The 17104-nt window shown below is 34.7% G+C and overlaps 1 pseudogene; it reads right to left on the reverse strand.

The window, feature by feature from the left end:
- Positions 1–374: 374 nt before the first annotated feature.
- On the reverse strand, positions 375–3634 carry LOC108982421 (annotated as a pseudogene).
- Positions 3635–17104: the final 13470 nt, after the last annotated feature.

The raw sequence follows: 17104 nt of genomic DNA on the forward strand, positions 1-17104 counted from the left end.
ATGGCAGTTGTAGTCATTGTAAGAAAAAATTATTATGATTGATGTGGATGATGGGTGCGGTCTTGTGGATGATTTTGGATGTAGTTGATGGATGATGGGTGTGGATGTTTATTGTAGTGATTAGTTGGATGTGGATGATGGATGATGACAGTGGATGTTTATTGTAGTTATTAGTCCTTTTTAATTTTTTTTAATTTTTTGAAGCATGTTAGTATGTTACTTGTTTTTATTTTTTTATGTTTTTAGTAAAATTGAAGCAAAAGTGAATTATTTACTTTGGATTGTAATTTTTGAAAAAGCTCACACAAAAATTTATTTTTAAAAAAGTGTGCCAAATATGAAGTTGAAAACAGTATATAAAAAAAAAGCCGAAATCCAACCCCCCTCCGACAATTCGGAGTCGGAGTCGAAGCGGAGTATGAACATCTCAAAGTCGGAGGAAGGGCATATAGACTCCGACTTGGTTGATGCTCAGCCCTAAACCATAGAGGATCTAGTCTTTTATTTCTCTTGAACAATGCTCAACATCCTCATTTGGCTTTGAATTCCTTAGGAAGGGAAAAACATCTCAGTTGCCGCATTCTTCTCTCCATTTCTGACTGGCTGGCTGCATTGGAACAAAACCTTGAGAACCCTTTTCATGGATGGTCTGGTAGAAGGCTGTGTGCTAGTACATTAGAGTCCAAGTCTAAAAACATGACACATTTCATTCAAGTGACAAGGTTCCTTGACCTCCTCATCCAAGGCATCAACTATTGGTTTTCCATCTTGAATGTGTCGCAATGCCCATTCGGCTAAGGATGTATGTTCATCACCATCATTGGCTTTCCTTGCGGTTGTTAGTTCAGAAGGATAACCCCGAAGATGTAAACATCGATCTTCTCATTAATTCTTGTCGTGCGAGCATACTCTGCATTTCAATTCAGCAACACAAATTTAGCCAAACTTCTACTGATGGAAAAAAAGGAAAACATAATCAATAAAAGGAAACTTGGAAATCTATATTGTCACACACCTGGAGCTATGTAGCCAAAAGAGCCAGCCACAGCTGACATTGTAGCCGGTTCTCCCTCCTTGACCAACTTCTTTGCTAGACCAAAATCAGCTATTTCTGCATTGATGTTGCTTGACTTCACATCTCGTTGAACAGTGGGTAGTGAGTAGTCATGGTGCATATAGGAGAGCCCCTGGGCAGCTCCAACTGCTATATGCAACCTCTTAGGTCAATCCAAGACAACATGACTGACTGAACTTGAAAAGGTTGTTGCTCTACTCTTCCTATGCAGCCAGCGATCCATGCTACGGTTACCCAAATACGTGTAGACAAGAATTTTTGAATTATCATTGGAGATACAGCAGAGCAACTTCATTATGTTGGCATGTCGAATTGAACTAAGTATTTTGACTTCTGCCAGAAATTTTTTTTCAAACTTTTATTCTAGCTTTATGTTATTCCAAATCTTCTTCACACAACAATATCACCTAAATGATAAATAACAACACGATATACTTGACCTGATCCACCTGAGCCAATCACATTATTTTCTGTCAATCCTAACAAAATGTCTGATTCTGTGAAATTCAGCTTCTAGAATGAGATGAGCTTCCGTGTCAAATTCAGTCCATGCTTTCTTTTTTTGTAATCTATGATCACAAAGAATGAAATAAATAAACCTAGAAGAACTGCTACCACCAAACATATGATCCAAACAAAAGTTTTGCTCAACTTTTGGCTGTGCGAACTGCAGTTCTTAAGGTTAAGGGATCGAGAAGGTCTATTAGCACAAAGACCAGGATTGTTCAAGAAGCTGTAGGAATATGCATCATTCTCGAATTCACTTGGAATGCTTCCAGTCAGATGATTTGAAGACAGATTGAGTGAAGTGAGCTTCAACAGGCCAAGTTTTGATGGAATTAGGCCAGACAACTGGTTTTCTGACAAGTCCAATTCAGTAAGGCCTGGTAAGGAACCAAGTTCCTCTGGAATTTTTCCAGAGATTGCATTTCGGCTGAGGTTTAGAGTAGTCAGTGATTTCCATGAATTAATATCTGATGGAAGGGAGCCCGAAAGTTGGTTTTGATCAAGCAAAAGAATTGTCAAGCGAGAAAGATCTTGAGGAATCGTGCCGTTGAAGTGGTTATTACTAGCCATGAGAACCAACAAATTCCTCCAGTAAGACACTCCCTGTGGAATTTTACCCGAAAACCTGTTGTTATTCATCTCCAATCGTGAAAGATTACATGCCAATCTCTCAGGAAGCTCACCTGTAAGAGAATTATCACTTAGCATCAACATTTTCATATTCGATGATGTCCAAAGACCACTTGGAATATTCCCAGAAAACTTATTTCTGTATATCTTGACTAATTCCAAACTGCTGCAATTTCCAAGTGACTTGGGCAATTCTCCAACAAGTTGGTTTTCATAAGCTACCACTTCCTCCAACTTCCCATTGTCACATAAGTGTTCGGGCAATTGGCCTGCAAGCCTGTTGGTTGAAACCCAAAGCCTTTCTAACATAGAATACCTCCCTAGTTCTGGAGGCAAACTCCCTAAAAAATTATTGTTAAATAACTTGAGATCTATCAGCCTCGGAAGACGACCAATGCTATCTGGGATTTTTCCAGATAACTGATTGAGAAACAAAGCCAGATCCGCCAAATTTCTGAGCTTTCCAAAATCATCGGGAATTGTCCCTGTCAAAATATTTTCTGAGAGATCGATGACATCGAGGTTCACAGCCTCAACCACCCGAGGAATATCCCCGCACAATTTGTTTTTGTAAAGGTAAACAATCTTTAGATTCTTTGGCATAAACAAACTATCAGGGATCTTCCCAGTCAAGTTATTTTGTGCCAAATCCAAATGCTCTAAAGCTGCCATGTCTCCAATCGTGTTTGGGATTTCCCCGATCAAATTCGTCGCGGTCATCCGTAAAAACTTCAGCTTCTTTAACTTTCCGAACTCTGAAGGAAACGTTGGCACCATCTTAGAATTATAGGCCAATCCTAGTACCTCAAGATTGGACAGGTTTCCGATTTCTGGAGGGAAAGAACCGGTAAATGGACACTGGACAAGCATGAGTTTCCTCAATTTTGTCAACTGCCCGATAGATGCTGAGATGTTACCATCGAAGTTGTTGCCTTCGAGGTTGAGCTCTTGAAGCTGAGACATGCGGTGAATGTCATCGGGGATTGCACCATAAAAGTAGTTCTGCGAGAGGTCAAGAGTTTCCAACTTCGAACAGTTGTAGAGAGCTCTTGGGAACTCCGTTGAGTGGAAACTGTTGTTATAAACATCAAATGCTGTGAGGTTCTTGAGGTTGCAAATGAAGGGTGGGACTGTTCCATTGATGTTGTAATCTCTAAAGGATAACCCAATGATAGAGTCCTTGGAGCAAGTGATCTCAGGCCATGAACAATGGGAGGAGGTGTTTGTTGGAATCCAGTGTCTGAGAGATTCTGGGTTTCCCCAGAGTTGTTTTAGGTTTAGTAGGATTCCTTGTTCTTGAGCTTGGGAGTTTGCATGGGTGAGAAAGAGGAAAAATGTGACATAGAAAGAGAAATGGATAAATATTGGAGCTACTTTCGTCATTGCAGGAGGAGGTTGAGTTCTTTTGGCATTGGCATTGGCTTTTGCTCTGGTGTGAACTCTGATCTCAACAAGGAGCTAATAAATAGATGAAAACTCGAGAAAGATGAGAAAAATATACATCCAATGGTGGGACGTTCAAACTTCAAACCAAGGAAAATTCAAACAACGTCACATCTGAAAATTTTCCACAGAAAGGGAACTCTCTTGAGCAATAATTGCAAGTTAGCGTCTTTGCTGAGATGATGCGTTCTATGGGGCTGGAATTATTGACCTTGCAACCCATAAAGGAGTGTTTGATATGATTGGTGTTTTTCATGTTCTTCTATAAGGGAGTGTTCTTGTGTCATTTTTCAGGAATGGGACAGTGATTAGAATTTTATCTATTTAATTATTTTGATAAGTGGAATTGTTGTTAGGAAAAGTTATATTCAATGGATAGCAAGTAGCAACTCCTATTGGGATTCTAGATGGCTTCATTTTTTCAACCACCACTCATGCAAGCAGTCAAGCATGCTGCTGATTTGCGATATCTTTAGTCAATGGACAATGCTCTCCACAAATTAACAGTGTAAAATTACTTCTTCTTTTTTTATTTTGTACATTATTTTGTAAAATTAGTAAAATTACAGTTTCCACCGATAAGATAAAGTATATAAATTATGTATTTGCCATTTTCCTAATGTTAACATGGCATTATAAACATATGAGTGTACATTATTTTATAATAATTATATTAATTAATACATACTAGTATAGTATTGAATTTAACTATATTACTAAAGTCTATATAAGTTACACTATACAACTTTAATTTTATATGAGTATATATGATCAAATGTGTAGAAATATATTTATCAAAAAGAATATATATTATAACTTCTTATGCCATAAAATTTATTTATCCTAAATATAATATATATATATATCAAAAATATGTTTATATTAATAAGTTAATATTATTGTTTAGGTTTACGATTAAGAATAAGATTTTATGTTATATTAATTTTATAACATAAAATAGAACTTATATATTATATAAAATGTCATAATAAGATTTATAAGATTAATATTTATTTCATGTTATATGAAATTTATATTAATTTTATGTTATTAGATTATTATATAAGAATTTTAAGATTTTAAAGTTTCATATTATATTAATTAGAAATTTAGTATATAATATATACGATATAAAAAAATCATAAAAAAAAGTTATTTCTTATATATATATGAATGAGTCTGGTGTTAAAAAAAAAATGGAACCAGACCAATTTGAAAAAATGAAACTTGTACTGGACCGAACCGATTTTGCACCGGACTGAACACACCGGTCTAGTTCGGCCGATTTACCGGTTTTTATTTTTAGGAAGAGCTTATGGGCTTGCGTACAAACAAAAATACCTTTAATTTTTCATTTTCTCCCTATTAAAACATTCTCATTGGGTTCACCATAATCACTTTTTCTCTAAAATTGGAGAAAAAAATTTAGAGAATGCTCTCAAAACCTCCCTCCATCCAAATCCCTATTTTAGGAAAAAGATTTAGGGAATGAATAGCACTGTTCATCCCCTAAATCACTTTGATCAATATTTTATTCATTTCAATTAAATTAATTCTTCTTCCAATCATCTACACTTTCTCTCACACTCATATTTGTTATAGTTTTAAATAATAGTTTTTAAAATAATTTAAATAACTACAAAAATATAAAAATATAATAATTTTTAAAATATTAAAAATAATTTAAATTTTTATTTAAAATATTCACTAGAGTAATAGTTCAAAGCATAAGAAAAAATATTTAGTAGTTAAATTTGTAAATGGAAGTGAAAGAAAAAAGTAATAAAGAAATAATAGAGAAATATTATTTTAATAGAATAGGGAATGAGATGTAGAATGTTTTTTTAATATGAGTAAAATTTAAGAAAAAATTTTAAGAAATGTACTTTTTAACAAAATTATAAGAAATTTTACTGAGAACCAATGAAAATGCCTAAATTATCGAAAATGTGACCCTACCTATCGGAACTCATTTTCTTTCTCGTTCTTACTTTAACTTTTTGTCCAAAAGGCTTCTATTCCTTGTGATTTATTAGATATTAAATTTGTTTTATATTGGAACTTTAGCATTTGTTGTGTTACTTTTCGGAGTGGACGAAAGTTGCAATGGCAAAAGATCTTCACTGAGTGGCATGAGTTTTCCTTTCCTTCTAGACTACAAGAGAGAAGATAGGAGATATTTTCCTAATTTTTGTACAATATACTGAAAGGCCTTGCGACAGCAAGAACCCGTGAGATAGAGAGAGGCTGCGTGAGAGGGGGCAGATCGGGGAGTTGCGTCGTGGAGAAGAGGTCGTAAGGGCAAGGGGGAGAAGGGTGGTCCAGCGAGTTAAGGGGCTACTGTGGGTGGCACTACTGTTGTAGTGACAAAGAAAATCGAGAGAGAGAATGGGCTGTTTCGGGGCTTGATTCGGTGAGGAGGAGAGAGAGTGAGGCGTAAGGGAGGCTGGGTTCGATGAAGAAGGGGGAGGCCGGTGAGGTGGTAGTGGTGCGGCGTGACAACAACTGATGACAGTGCTGCTAGGCTAAGAGAAAAAGATCAGGTGAGGGAGGGGGAAGACGTGCAGCATGAAAGGGAGGGAAGAGAGAGAGGAAAAAGGTAAAACTATGGGTGATACTCGCATGGTGCGGGGCGGGGGTACCCTCCCCCGCATCCCGCCCCCCACCATGCGGGGGTTGGGGTTTTTCCCCCGCCCCTACCCCCGAGAGGCGGGGGCGCGGGAAAAAATCTCATCCATCCCGCCTCCTACCTAGGCCAACACATTGTGTTTAAAAAAAAAAAAAATTGCTCCAAAAATATTTTTTTAAACCTAAATTATAATATAATTTAAATAATAAATTAAAATTTCTAAATATAAAAAGAACTTAAACTCATTAGAGTTAGATTTTGGATTATCTTGACATCCTAGGCCAACCTTTATATAGGAGATCAAGGCAATATAATAGTCATCCTTACAATGTGGGACTTAGTAGAAGTCGAGGCAATCCAATGACTTGAATACAATTTTAAGTTTTTAATAAATTGTATATATCTATATACAATATATTTATATATATATATAAATAAATAAAAATCATATATGTGGAGCAGAGCGACGGACGGGCTAGGCCCCGCTGGGGTCATCTCGCCCCCGCTAGGCCCTCTCCATGCGGGGCAGCACGGGCAGGTAAAACGAGGGATCTAGGTTTCCTCTTAGGTATTTAACCTAGACCCTTCATCTAGTATTCTTAATCTAGATCGTGGAGATTAAACATTGAAATAAACTAACTAAAATATCCAGATAAAATATAAATACAATATCATAAATTAATATCAACTTTATATTATAAAATACTATTCTTTTATCATTAATTAAATAGAGTTTTTAACATAATTTAAATCTCATAATATTTTTAAATAAATAAAATCATTAAGATAAAATTATCTTTTTAAAATTATAATATTTTTTAGGCTTCCAAAATATAATAGGTCTACTTTAAAATCGAGCTTAGTTCAATAAACTGAAAATACCCAATTTAAAATATTTCTTGGACATTTAAAATATTTCGAGGGCTTTAAAATACTGTGCTCGCTTTAAAAATCACCCCTACATTTAAAAACACAACTTCAATATTTAAAATGAGTAGACGAGACTCATGATCAATCGAGAGAAAAAGGGGAGGATTGTCACACTTTAGAGCCACGATTTCTCATGCCTTCACAGTATATTGTGATGCGCAATTGTTTGAAAATGCATGACAAGGAGAAGGCAGCGATGAAGGAAATATTTGTCGTCACAAGCTAGAGAGTATCATTTACAACTGATACATGGACCTCCATATAATATTTGGGCTACATGTGTATCACAATCCACTTTATTGATAGTAAGTGAACGTTGCAGAAGCAGTTTATTGGCTTCAAAGAAATTGTCAATCACAATGGGTCATTCATTGGCAAGGAGATTGATGACTGATTGTAAAGGATTGAGGGATCAAAAGTGTTTTGTATCACGGTTGACAATGCCAATATGAATGACACTGTCATTGATTGGTTCAGGCGGAATATGACGGTAAATGAGAATATCATTCGTGAGAACCAGTTTATCAATGTTCAATGTTATGCCCATATCATCATCCTCATAGTTTCTGAAGGGTTCAAGGAGGTTGATAATTCCATTATTAAACTTTGGAACCTTATAAGATATGTGAGGGCTTCATGCCAACGACTCCGCCAGTTTAAGGCAATAGCCGATGTAACACCCCGTTCTCGGAGGTTCGGAGAGTTAGCTCTTATTCCTCAAGAACATCTCCAATAATCAATAATAAATAAACAAAAACTCCAAAAAATACATAACTTATTTGTTAAATCCAAAAATCCGTATCCTTCCACATAAATACTAATCAAAAACCTCAATATAACAAATAATATCTCCACAAAAACCCAAATTAATCATAATTTGACGTACCAAAATAGCTGCTAGAGATAAACTACTAAATATGATCCTCCAAAATACTCATGCCCTTAGCACTCATTCATCTATGATCATCAGACTGTTCCAATACTTCATATTCTTGTTCTCCAGCTAGACCATAAAAATATCTAAAAAATGTTATGGAGATAAGGGGTGAATTATCAACAACTCAGTAATCAGAGGACATATGCTAGTGTGTAAATATGAGCATTTTCACAGAGTTCAGAATGCAGAAACAAAACATTTCAGTTTTCATTATGCATATCTCATAAATACATATTATCAGAAAATCAGAGCAATATTTCAAACATTTCATATTCAGAAACCAACTTTTCATATTCAAAGACTCGTTTGACACAACATGACTGAATATCTTCATCTTATCATAACATATCATAACAGAGACCATGTTTAATCCCCATGGTAGGGTTGTGCATTCTGTAGAAAGCCAAGTAGAACATAAATCACCATGTTATCAAAGCAATTGCACTCAAAACATAAAACCGCTATTATATCCCGTGACAGGCCAAAGGTCATTATTATCTCCCATGACAAGACCAGAGGTCACTATTATATCCCGTCACAGGGCCAGAGGTCACTAATATATCCCATGACAGGGCCATATGTCACTATTGTATCCTGTGACAGGGCCACATATCAAAGCAAAACAAAATCAGAATCACATATCAGAACCAAAGTCAGAGTCAGAACAGAATCAGAAAGTCATGCCAAAGGTTTTTCATATGCCATATTATATCAAAACAGAGTATTGAAATTAGATCATTCTCACATACTGAAAACAAAAGTCGGAGCATCTTTCTAAATCAATGCACAATTTTTTTGTATCCTTAATATCGTTCTTTTTCATAATTAAGAGATAGCATGACAAAATTTAGCTCATGTCTACACAATACATGTCAGAAAATATTTTTCCTGTTTCATACAGATTTCATGAGTAATGCAAATAAACGACTGAAGTTGGTTTTTCCCAAGTTCTCATTTCATCACAAAATGTGCAAAGTTTTTAGAAAGTTAACCTTAGTCTCAATAATTCGTATAAAGCTTAGCATAGGAACCCCGCTTACCTGAGCTTCTTAACTTATTCAAAAATTCTCCACAACAGTGCTAAACAATTGTCAATCGTCACCTATAAAAATTCATGTAACTCAAGTAAATCTCTAGAGAATAGATAAATCTCATATTACATTTGAAGTACCTATTTTAGTTCCTCAAAAACTTAAGATTTCTCTTAATTCTAAAATACTATCACTTCCTAAATTCCTCAAAACCTAAAATTACAAATTATCACTTTCTAAAATCATCAACATTGATTCAATAACTTTGACCAAAACATTTAAAAGTCAGACTTATTTATTATTGAAAAGCAACTATAAAGTTTAATACTGGATAATATAATTATCTCAAAACATTTCTACAATAAACCATAACTACTTTTCAAATAGACTAAACCATATCTGAAGTGCAAAAATAACATTACACCAATATTCTTTACTCTAAAAATAAAACTTTACTTAATAACATGTTAGAATACTTAAGTGATTTTCTGTAATCATAATTAAAATGTTCAAAATAAAATTTCACACTTAATGTAAAAATAATATGCTACCATTAGTACAATTTGGAAATCCTATTTATTTTCTGCAAAATTTCTTATACTTCCCGCATAAACCATGTAAAAACAGATTTAATATATACAAAATTTCAAATTGAAACCATCCAATAATAAGGGTAAAACTGTAAATCCATATCCAAATACTATGCAAAACTAAGTTGACGTAGACTTTAAAGAAAATGCTTCATGCGATTTCGATGCAACAGCCGACGAGGACAGGGGCGTGAGGTACTCACCGAGAAGGGAGGAGCTGCGTGCGATGCGGTTAAGAAGGTCATGGTGGTGATCACGGTGGTGAGGCACTGAGAGAGAGAGAGAGAGAGAGATGAGTGAGAGAGAGAGCTAAAGGGATGTAGAGTTGGAAACCGAGAGATAGAGAGAAAATCTCACAAATGGCAACGCGTGGGCTGGGCGATGTTTGGTGGTGTTGAAAGGTTCTCTGGCACCCTATGTTGCAGTTGTCTGTGGCGGCGGGGCCTCACTGTTCGCTGTTGGTGGTTGCGCAGGGAGGAGCCGTGTCGTGCGAAGTCTTCGGGGGTGAACACTTTGATGTAGGGAGAGCGAAAAGGGATGCTGGCCAGTGGTTGATTCACGGAGGACGGCAGTGCAAACATGCTGGAAACTCGAAAGAAGGGGTGGCAGCGGCATGGTGATAAAAACCCGTCTCACAATGCAGAAAAATGGAGTGCTCTGTTTTGAATAGCAGAAACAGGGGTATAACTTGCTGAGTTTCTGAGATAGGGGTGGCGGCGTACTGGGTTGTGGGTTGGTTGATCAGATGCTTACGAGGGGGGTGCACTGGTGGCGGCAATACGGACGATGGAGGGCTGGGCTTTCGTGGGGTGACTGTCGGTATGGGGTGCAAGAAATCGAGGGGATGGAGGCTAGAGCTTGCAATTCTGCAATAGGGGAAAGCCGTGGTTGGCTACACTTGGCTGGGCAAAGAATACCCTAAGGTGGTGCGGCGGCAAGTGTTTGGATAGTTTCTAATAGCATGGGATAATATATGTGTGTCTATATATATGTGAGGTGCAAACCCTAGAGATATGAGGGAGACGTGCGTGCAGATGAAAAACAGAGTCGTGCGTGTGCATGGAGTGGATAAAAATACACTAGAGACGAGCAAGGCCATGCATGCCGTGGACGAGAGGAAGACTTAGGGGTGAAAAAGAAAATAGATGGCAAAATAAATAAATAAAACGTGCGGGGAAGTTAACATGTGAAAAATAAATAAATAAATAAAAATTTGAGCTTGATTGGATCCGGGTGTGATAGCCGAACTTGAGATCCCATCTTCCAGTATATTGCAACCAGACATTCTGACTCGATGGAACTCTACATACATGATATTGGATGTAGCGCAGAAGTACCAAACATCTTTCGAGAGGATGGAGGTCGAAGATGGGAACATAAGGTATGTTTTGATGGAGTCAGTTGGGGGACAATGGAGCTCGATATGCCAAACACAGTTGATTAGGTCAATATCAAGTATTTTGTTCAATTTTTGAAATATTTTGTTAAGTATTTTTGTTTTCACCAAAAAAATCGATTTTGTGGTATATTTGTTCTTCTAGTCTTTTTTTTTTTTTTTAAGCATATTTGTTCTTCTAGTCACTAGAAAGTTTTGATTTTTAAATAAAGCAGCCAAACCCCACTAGTGGAAGATGGTGGTAGGCTTTGAGTTGCTTTGGTTGATGTTGAGTTTGTCGGTTGTATATGCACTTTCTTCCACTACCACTCATGCAAGCAGTCAAGCATTGACTGACTACTGACTACATGTTCTGCTCATCTTATCTCTTTAATCAACGGTCAATGCTTTCCACCCCGTGAAATGGGTTGGAATCAAAAAAATCAAGATATGATTATTACACAAAGATTAAAAAATGATTTTTCCACGACACGTATAAAATGACTTTTTTTATTTTGTAAAATTACCAACGTGTAAAGTTACAATTTCCACCAATAAGATAAAGTAGATCAATAATATATTTGCCTCTTTCCTATGCTAACGTGGCATTATAAAAATATGACGTTTGTCCTCAGCAGGAGCCCATATTAAAGACCCTGGATATGATTGCTGATTCAGTTTTCCTTATTTTTTAAGTTTTTTTTTTCTTAAAAGATTATTCAAAATAAAATTAATTTCCTTTAACTCTAAAAAAAAAATTATCTAAATTTCTTATCTGATTATTATCCAAATATAAAAACCAAAATAAGAATTATTCAAACAAAATATATATTCAAACAACTTTTCAGTTTTATTATCTATTTTTACAAATCTAAATACAAAATTGATTTAAAAATAAATTATTCAAAATTCTTTCTCATTTCACAAAACTTACTAATATTATATCTAAGAAATTTCTCAAATATTCTCTATTTTTCCTTTCTCAAAATCAAGTAAACCAAACGTGACAAAACCCTTCCAAACCAATGAGGAAAATGTAGTATTATGTATGAAAAAGTGCAGGAGGACCATACAATTGCTTGATCTAGTGTAAATTTGCAGTGTGTTTGTTTATTCTCAAACATGGCCTAAACCATAGCAAGAAAGAAACAGTTCCCAACAAGCATGGCCTATAGCGATATAGTATTAGTTTAATTACTAATACTACAGTGATTTATATATATAGTTATTTATATATAGTACATTACTAATAGTAGACTAATAGTATATATTTGTGATATTTTGATATAAAAATATGTATATAGTTATCTACTAATACTTTATGCTAGTAATAATATAGTATAATTACTAATTAGTGAGAAATAACTTATTATGCTTAGCAAATACTATAGGTTAGTGTCTAACATATTTATATATTTGATTATATATGTTAGTGATAATATGATGGTTACATATACTAAAACTATTCTATTTATATTGTAGTAGTATACGTACATTATTTTATAATAATTATATTAATTAACACATACTAGTATAGTATTAAATTTAACTATACTATTATGGTCTATATAAGTTACACTATACAACTTTTATATGAATGTATATGATCAAATATGTAGAAATGTATTTATCAAAAAGAATATATATATATTATAATTTATTATGCCATAAAATGTATTTATCCTTAATATAATATATATATATATATCAAAAGTAGGTTTATATTAATAACTTAATATTAATGTTCATGTTTAAGATCAAGATTAAGATTTTATGTTATAAAATTAAAATTTATATATTATATGAAATGTTATAATAAGATTTATAAGATTAATTTTTATTTCATTTTATATCTAATGTTATATTGATTTTATGTTATTAGATTATTATACATGAATTTTAAGGTTTTAAAATTTCCTGTTATATTAATTAGAAATTTAGCATATAATATAAAAAAATCATATAAATAATTATTTATGTATATATATATGAACCAGTCCAGTGTAAAAAAAACAAAAAAGACCAAAATCAGAACCAGACCGATTTAAAACCGGTTTTGAAAAAGAGAAATTGGTACCGGACCGAATCAATTTTGCACCAGACCAAACACAGTAGTCCAGTCCTATTCGGGCCAGTTTTCCAATTTTGATTTCCAAGGAGAGCTTACGGGCTTGCATACTTTTCAAACAAAAATACATTTAAATGCCTTATGCTTTCCATTTTCTCCCACATTTTCTTTCTCATTCTGTATTTTACTTTGTGTCCAAAAGCCTTCTATTCCAGGTGATTTATTAGATATTTTTAAATTTTGTTATATTGGAACTTTGAGCATTTACTGTTTTGCTTTTTGGAGTGGACGATAATCGCAATGGCAGAAGATCTTCACGAAGTGGCATGAGTTTTCCTTTCCTTCTAGATTGCAAGAGAGAAAACAAGAGATATTTTCCTAATTTTTGTACAATATACTGGGTTAGTTTTTTTTAAAATCATTTTATTTTTTATTTAAAAACTCCAAAAGAAAAAAAAATATATTGGCATACTGAATACTCTAGTCAGAGGAAGAAAAAAAAGATGTCAACTCACATGTGCGTCGCGGACTCGCGAGGCTAACTTACCTGAGTTCCGCTACACTCAGTCAACTTCGCATGCAAATTGCGCACACTGTTGACATGGCGTTTTGCCACATCAGCCCTTGTTTTATAAAAAAAAATTAAAAAAATTGTTGAAAATGCCTCAACAAAGAGAAAAGGGAATCGATAGTTCCAACATAGCAGAAACATCTCTCCCAAATTCCATGTCTCCTTTTTCATTTTCCAGAAAGAAACCAAGGACAACCAGAAAGAAACTGAGGGGTTCCTCTTGGTGACTTGGAGTGCAAAAGCGGCCATGGATTCACAGCAGTAGAGAGCTGGAAGTCCACAGTCTTAGCTGTAGACACCTCTAGCTCAGCCTCAAGGCGGCAGTAGTAGAGATTTTGCAGTGATTCTCACAGTCCTTTTCTCCTTTATAGCCATCTATGTCATGGTATACAACTCTTAAAAATTCTACTATCATTTCGCTCTTCCCAGGATGTTATGCAATTTTAATGTCTCATTCATTGTATCCACTTTTTTTTTTTTAACTTCTTGGTCTTTTACTAGGGTTTTAGCATCAAATCCATCACCCTATTGATTTTTGTCTGATTTCATTTTGTCATGTGTTCTCGTTTCTTTAGGATTCTCGCAACTTGATTCAAGATTTTCTTTATCTCAGTAATGCATCATTACTTCATTGTCTTAGTCTAGGCCATATTTTCAATTTGAAAGATGGTGATTTGCAGAGATTGAGAAGAGAAGAGAGGGGAGAGAAGAAGAAGGCGTGGTTGCAGAGATTGGAGAAGAAGAGAAGGGGAGGGATGCTACAGGGAATGGACGAACCTTCGAGGATGTTTTCTTTTTCGTTCTCTCTTCCCATACCAAAATGCAGTGTTTTAATTTTTGCCAGGTCACATTTCGTGTGCAAAAAGCCTGTATCCATCATTTTCCAACTTATCCAGACCAGGCGTGGTTGCAAAACCTAGTTAGGGTGATGCTACACCCACTAAATTCGACTATATAATTTTTTTTCCTGTTTTTTAAACATTTTTCTAAATCCCTTAAACATTTATTAAAAAGGAAAAAGAAAACACAAACTTATAAAAAAACACTCTCTTAATCATTAAGTTAAGGATAAATAAAAACAATCAGTAAAAAAAATCATTGGCTTCTCTCTATGGGAGTAGAGTTTTCCTAGTTTTATAACCCATCTCATGCCACGTAGATTCTTGGACAATGTTTTAGGTGAGCCTAACCAATCCTATTAGTCCGAGCATTGGCAATGGTTTATCTATAAGCAAATGTAAAATCACATGTTTTGGAGATTTTCTTTGCCATTCAAGAAAAACTCTAGTATTAGATTATGCATCTTTGAGCTAAAATAATAATAAAATATCATTTTATTATTATGAATTTTTTTCCTAAAATTATTATTTTTTATATATTTTGCAATTAGCACCTACTACAAAGATGTTGAAGGTAGAGTGGGAGGAGAGAGAAAAAAATTAATAAAATAGCATTTGTAGAGTGAACAGTACATCTGCAAAAATGTATTTGCACGGTTCATAGCTATGGAAAATATTTCCATATGCATAATCCAATGTAGTCAATTTAATGGTCTAGTTATGCAAATATGTATTTGCATTTGCATATAGATAAACCAATGCCAATGCTCTTCCTTGTTGTCAAAGCTTCTAGCAATAGTTACATCCCATATGCACCTCATCAATGACGATACCAAACTTTATCAACAACCCTAAATGAAAAGGAGGGGAAAAAGAGCAATTCCAGACGAAATCAGCTTCAAATCCTACATCATGTCTGAATAGGTTCTAAATATGATAAAACTTTAAAACAAGACCTACATTCACTCCTACCCTTTGTTTTAAAATTTTGATTATAGAAGTTCACTACTCCATATTAGGTCTGAAATTATACCAATTCATGGACCTTCTGCCTTCTCCACCAAGGAAAATATGAGAGATTTTGTTTATATTCATTTACAAAGTATAAGACTCAAGCTATGAATGACATCAAAAGTGTTTGATATCGCAAAACAGTGACATGATAGAGTTGGAATATTAGACTGAAAGATTTTGTTCAAATCCTTCAACTTACAAGTTAGTGTGGAGGATACACCATCCATTATGTGCTCATGGTATAATTTAATTTGTCGGATTCAAATTTCTAAATCTTTTCAACAAATGAAATTCTATCATATTAGGAGTGTGGAATGTCATTCACATGGACTTGCAAATAAAATTTTTATTTTTATTCAAAAGCAGCTTGTTCTGACTAATCTGTATACTTGGTCTAGTAACACTTGTTGCCTTTCTTTTAACAAAATATTTAATTATTTATAAAATATTACTTACTTTAGCTACAAGTTCCTAAACGAATGGTTAGATCACCCCATTCAACCACCACAGTGCTGGCCCAATCAGGGCCAACCCTGTAGTGGCCTACCCAGCCATGGATAGCCAGATCAGGCCAACCCCATAATGGCCCAATTTGTGCTTCATTTATTTTTCCTTAAGCCACTAAAGATAATGCAGACTAGCATATCAAACTAGCAAGAAACCCTGAACATTTCTTATATAGGATATAACAAAGAAATCTGTCATCCATCATTTTTAAGTAAAAATGAACAAACTTAAAAAGACAGTGAATCGGATAGAAGATAAATGAAGAACAAACTTAAAAAGACAGTGAATATGTGCCGCTCAAGAATCATATCTGAACATTTGACCTAAGAGGGATATACAATAAAGTGTGACGAGATGACACTTCTCAACACATGAAACATAACTTGTACAGAAGTTGTCTCTGCATCTGCCTTCCCCATGCATTGCTAGGGAATCAATTTCTATTTCAGAAGTTGGGTAAACTAAAATTGCATAATTGGTATCATGTCTAGGTCACTGGTGAAGCAAAGGGAAGGTTCACAGAAAGCTTATGAGATCGCTTGCCTAACAATTTGTGTATCACGAGCTTAATACAGTTGAGCATCCTAAAGCAAATAATGCCATATCCCCGTTCCCCAAAACTTCATCATTACACAAAAAATCATTGCTAAAACATCCAACAACATCACACAATAAAGTAGAAATAACAAACAAAGGACACAATGTAAGTCTCCCTCCAAAACGTATGCGCAAATGCAGTATATCAATATGTCCATTTGATAATGAGCAACAATTTATATTCTGCATTGCCCCCAAAAGATAAAAAAGGTGTACCATTTCTAAGATGAGAGAGCCGCCAGTGGTTGAAAGGGAAACATTATTAAGCCGCTCCAGATAAGCACTTGGGTCAATTCACCCTCCGCATGAGCCTTGATGACAGATAGAGCAGCTCAGCCAGAACCAACTCAGGCAAAGCCAG

Source organism: Juglans regia, chromosome 10 (assembly GCF_001411555.2).
Source record: "Juglans regia cultivar Chandler chromosome 10, Walnut 2.0, whole genome shotgun sequence".
Taxonomy (NCBI): Eukaryota; Viridiplantae; Streptophyta; class Magnoliopsida; order Fagales; family Juglandaceae; genus Juglans; species Juglans regia.